Raw genomic sequence first — 6,030 nt, 5'->3', positions numbered from 1 at the left:
AACAGTTTGCCAAAGTGTGACACTTGATATACCGAAGTATATAAGGACGAGTTCACACGTCATAGGAAGTTCTAGTTTTTAAAATACTGGCAGTAAAATGAAGAGCATTGCATTCAAAAGTGGCCATACCCGACAAACATGTGCGTTCGATCGGTATGTGTTCAATTTGCGGTTTACTCGCGTATACCAATCCATATTGGCGAAAATGTTTGATATTTTACTATCGGTGTGCACACATGTATGTCGTGTTTGGCGCTTGTGCGCAGAAATCTTATTTTTCTCGTATCGCCGAATAGGAAAGATCGCTGTCGAACTGTTTGAAGTACGAACGCAAAATGGGTTTGTTTGTTGTGTATGGCGAAGCGATTTCATACAAACCGAACATTCATGTGTGTCGCCTATGGATACTTTAAGTGAATTGAATAAGAAAATTGTCTGCAACTAAGAAGATTTGCTATAAGATTTGATGAGTTTTATCAATCCAGTGGTAGAATCTAACCGATTCGTCGTTGAATTTAAACAACACCTTTATGCTTTGTCGGACCAAGATCTGCTATTTCAGCGGTGTATGTTGCATATAAATCATAATACCATGTTTCGGTCGTCATTTTATCATAAGACTCAAGCTGTTGAGTAGATTATCTCACCAAAATGACACTTTTTAATATCGTCCAAGACGAAATTTGAAGCTAATCTACTCGAAAGCTACCTCTGCTACTCTGATATAGTACCATCTGCTTATCAGTTCGGAAATCTATTACAATGTCTCAGCTGATTTAGACACTGCAGAGACAAAATTGTAAACAAGCAAAAAACAATATGTAAACAAATAAATAAATTAAAAGCAAAACATCTGTATTAACCTGGCAATTGACTTTCCAAATTAAAAAAATGTTACCTTTATTTCTATTACATGGCAAATATGTAAAACGAGCCGACTTTTTATAACATAAACATTACTAACATTTATAAACAATTGATGTATTGCGTTAACATAATTATGTGTGAATTATAACGGTACGTCGAAGTCCAATTGATTATAATAATCAACTTATAGCGGGATTCTGTAACCAGTCTCTAGTCTCTATTGGAGACATTTTTAGGCAAAGTATCAATTTGAGACTAGTTACTATTCACTAAACAGTCTCTAGCTAACGTTAGTCTCAAAATATTGAGACTTGGTAGTCTGCCATTTTGAATATACTGAATAAAGATCATCATAGATATTAATCGATTGTCGTTTCTTTATATTTTGCAAGCAACTCAAACACGAAAAGATGAAAAATAAATCAATTTTACATAAATTTCTTATATATTATGAAACAAAGTCAACATATACCTTTATTTTTATTGATAATTATGTTTTTGACTATGTTATAGGAAATTTAAAATTTGTTATCGACATATTTTTTTTCATTGAAGTGTAAAAGCATCTCTGAGTAATGAAATGTAATAGATTTTGTGACTGTCACTTACAGAATAGCAATGTTACCGTGCGATTCTGTAACTTGAGACAGTCTCAAGTCTCTAAATTTGAGATTTCAAGTTAGAGACAATTTTTGAGACTTGAGATGATATTGCTATTCTGTAAGTGACAGTCTCAAAATCTATTACATTTCATTATTCAGAGATGTTTTTACACTTGAATGAAAATATTTTATGTCGATAACAAATATTAAATTTTCTATAACATAGTCAAAAAACATAATTATCAATAAAAATAAAAATATATGTTGACTTTGTTTCATAATATTTACGAAATTTATGTAAAATTGATTTATTTTTCATGTTTTCGTGTTTGAGTTGCTTACAAAATATAAAGAAACGACAATCGATTAATATCTATAATGATCTCTATTCAATATATTCAAAATGACAGACAAGAGCTCTTTTTAGTTTTGTGACCTGCTAACGCTCCGTCTCGACAGTATAAAATCTAAGTCATACAAACTGTCAAATCTATTGCTATTGCCATTGACAAAACTGAATTTGGGCATTTGAAATTATAACATAATCATTTGCGCAAAGGCGCACGGGAGGTAGGTTCGAGCTGAGGTAGCGCCTTATTTGAGCTCTTGAAAAACATTTTGCTATATGCCGTCGGGTAGGTAGCTGATGTAGCACATGATTTGAGCTCTTGAACTGTTTTAAATCTTTTATGAGGAAAATAAAAAAAGGATTACGATCCTTTTGTTTACAAATGTATTTCTGGGAAAAATACAATAATAACAAAGGATAAAGATCCCTTTTTTACAAATGTATTTCTGGGAAAATAAGAATTCATATTTTTGGACTACTATATAATAATTCTGGCATAAATTTTATATACCAAATAAAATAATAAATTTAAATTGAGAAATGATTATTTATGCTTGTATAAGTTTATTAAATTTAAGATTTCGCTCATTCCATAATTTTTCTGTAAATTAACAATATTAAACTAAATATTAATTTTTTGAAAAAATGTTATTTTGAACATGTACTATATTTTTATAACATAACACAATCGTCTTAATATTCGATCTTCTAAATTTCATATTACCGAAATGAAAATGCCGTCGGCATATGTGTAAATGGGATAGGTTGCCTCTTCGAAATTTTCATGGAAATGAAAACTGCGCTGTGAAACTGCTGAAGTGACAGCTTATTGCTTACAATATATGGTAAACTAATTAGTTTGCCATATATTGTAAGAAATAAGCAATATGGAGTCTCCACAGGCAATAGGCAGCGAAAACCAGTTAGTAAGACATAGATTTTATCCTGTCGAGACGGCCCGTAACTACCAGGTCTCAATATTTTGAGACTAACGCTAGAGACTGTTTAGTGAATAGTAACTAGTCTCAAATTGAGACTTTGCCTCAAAATGTCTCAAATAGAGACTAGAGACTGGTTACAGAATCCCGCTATTAGTATACGTATTGTTACGAATTTACTCTTGCTAGTTTACTTTGTTAGGTTCGTATCTCTGGATTGACAAATAAAATCAACACTGTTTAATTTAATTCAACAACTCTTTATTTCACAACTCGTCTACACTATAGCAGTTTACTCTTAGCACTGATTGATTACGTTGGCGCTGCCACGGCTTATATAGCCACGCACGTCTCGCTGATGCCGACGTGTCCTTCTAGAATATCGCGTCTGGAAATTACCAGAACATACGGCTATAGCCACGCATTTCTCGCTGATGCCGACGTGCCCTTCTAGAATATCGCGTCTGGAAATTACCAGAACATACGGCTATACGGCGCCAGACGCAAGCAGACAGTCGCGGCAATTGTTTAACTAGACGAGCAGACAGTGTGGCGCCAGATGTCTACAAATGCTATTCCATATACTTACAGCTATTGTTCATAATCAGGGATGCATATAGTAATACAAATAAAACTTAATACTACTTTTTGTAACACTGCCCTCCACTAAAGCCGAATCGTCCCGATTAGGCACAAATCCTCTTGAACCAAATGGAGCGAGCCTCTCCAAATGTACTACTTTCATTTTACATCGTGCTTTCCCATTTCTTTGTATGCGGTATACCACGTCATTAAGTCGTTTCATCACCATATAGGGTCCTTCCCAGGCTGTCTGCAATTTCGGGGACAAGCCTTTCTTTCGAAGTGGATTGTACAACAGGACCAGATCACCTTCTTCAAAACCTTTTGAATTTGCCGCTTGATCGAACCGGTCCTTCATCTTATTGCTCATCAGATGCGTATGCTGTCTTACCATTAGATGCAATTCATTCATTTCTTCCTTTAAGGCAGAACAATAATCTCCATCATTTCTTACAGCTGTAGGATTCGTACCAAACTTAAGATCAGCAGGGAGTCGCAGATCAGATCCGAAAATAATCTTTGCTGGCGTGTAACCAGTTGTCTCGTGCTTCGCTGAACGATACGCCAGCAGGAACATCTGGATGCACTTGTCCCAATTCCGTTGGTCTTTATCAACGATTTTCCGCAGATGTTCTTCGAGCGTTCGGTTGAATCTCTCTACCATCCCATCTGATTGTGGGTGTAACGCTGTTGTCCGTGTCTTGTGGATGCCCAATAATGTACAGACTTCTTGAAAAATGGAAGATTCGAAATTCCTGCCTTGATCTGAGTGTAATTCGACGGGCACTCCGAATCTTGTTATCCAATTTTCTACAAACGCTTCGGCTACTGTCTTCGCTTCCTGGTTTGGTAAGGCATATACTTCTGGCCATTTACTGAAATAGTCCATGACAACCAGTAGATATTTGTTTCCGGCCGTACTGGTTGGGAACGGACCTGCAATATCCATTGCGACTCGTTCAAATGGTGATCCCACGTTGTACTGTTGTAGCCTACCGCGACTTTTGGCTTTAGGACCTTTAGCTGCCATGCACTCTACGCAATTACTTATCCATTCTGCTATGGAATCTCGACAACCGATCCAGTAGAACCGTTGTTTAATCTTCTCTATAGTTTTTGTTATTCCAAGGTGCCCTCCACTAGGTCCATTGTGATATTCTTTCAATACTTTTGGGATCATGGACTTCGGTACTATGATCAGCAGACGAGAATGTTTGCCATCTTCGCTTTCCCAGGTACGATGAAGGTATCCATTAACGAGGTTTATGCTGTTCCATTGGGCCCAATATGCTTTTGCAGTTGGACTCTCGCTACTTATTTGTTCCTTTGGTGGTCGTACCCCATTTTCTTTGGCCATTACCAGCTTTGCAAGATCAGGGTCCTCCAGCTGATTGATTCTGATGCGGTGAGGAGTCCAATCATCTTCAGGTTCTATATTCAGTAATCGCACATCGATTATACCTTCTTTTCCTTCCGATTTGGAGCAATGTTTACATTCCAGTGGACAAGGGCGACGTGATAATGCATCCGCATTTTTGTGGTGAATCCCCTTTCGATGTTCCGTTTCGAAGTCGTAATTCTGTAATCTTTCGATCCATCGTGCAATTTGGCCTTCCGGATTCTTAAACTGTAATAACCATTTTAATGCTGCATGATCAGTCCTCAGCAAGAATCGTTGTCCATACAAATACTTGTGGAAATGTTTTACACATTCCACCACAGCTAGTAGTTCTTTTCGCGTCACACAGTAGTTTTTCTCTGGTTTCCCGAGCACTCTGCTGTAATACCCAATTACTCTTTCTTGTCCGTCGATGAGCTGAGACAGGACACCTCCAATTCCATAAGCGCTCGCATCTGTATCCAGGATGAATTTCTTTCCAGGTATTGGATAAGCCAACATCGGCGCCGTACAAAGTAGTTCCTTAAGCTGCTCAAACGCTTTTTCTTGTTCCAACTGCCATACAAACGGGCGATTCTTCTTTGTTAAATCATGTAAACTTCTAGCCACGTTCGCAAATCCAGGTACAAAACGGCGGTAATACGTGCATAAGCCGAGGAAGCTGCGGAGTTCATGAATGTTGGTGGGTCGAGGCCAATCTTTCACTGCTTTTATTTTTCCTTCCTCGGTGTGAATTCCCTCAGTTGACACTTTATGTCCGAGATATGTGACCTGCTTCTTCCATAATGAACACTTTTTGGGATTCAAGCGTAATCCGGCTGATGCTATTCGCTGAAAGACTTCCTCTAGATTTTTTAGATGATCATCAAAACTTTTTCCCATGATGATAATGTCATCAAGGTACACCAAACATGTCTTCCAGTTGAGTCCTTTTAACACATGTTCCATCAGTCGCTCGAACGTTGCAGGCGCATTACATAACCCAAATGGCATCACAGAGAATTCCCATAACCCGTCGCCCATACTGAAAGCGGTCTTTTCACGGTCACATTCATCAATCTCGACTTGCCAATATCCACTTTGTAGATCTAATGTAGAAAACCATTTCGCTCCAGACAAGGTGTCTAATGTATCGTCGATTCTTGGTAGAGGATAACTGTCTTTCTTTGTGACATCATTCAACTTCCTATAATCTACGCAGAAACGGGTGCTACCATCTTTCTTTTTAACTAAGACGATAGGTGAGCTCCATGGACTTATTGAAGGTTCGATTACACCGTTTTTGTGCATGTC

This window comes from Bactrocera dorsalis, chromosome 4 (genome assembly GCF_023373825.1).
Source record: "Bactrocera dorsalis isolate Fly_Bdor chromosome 4, ASM2337382v1, whole genome shotgun sequence".
Lineage (NCBI taxonomy): Eukaryota > Metazoa > Arthropoda > Insecta > Diptera > Tephritidae > Bactrocera > Bactrocera dorsalis.
This window is presented reverse-complemented; position numbering follows the sequence as displayed.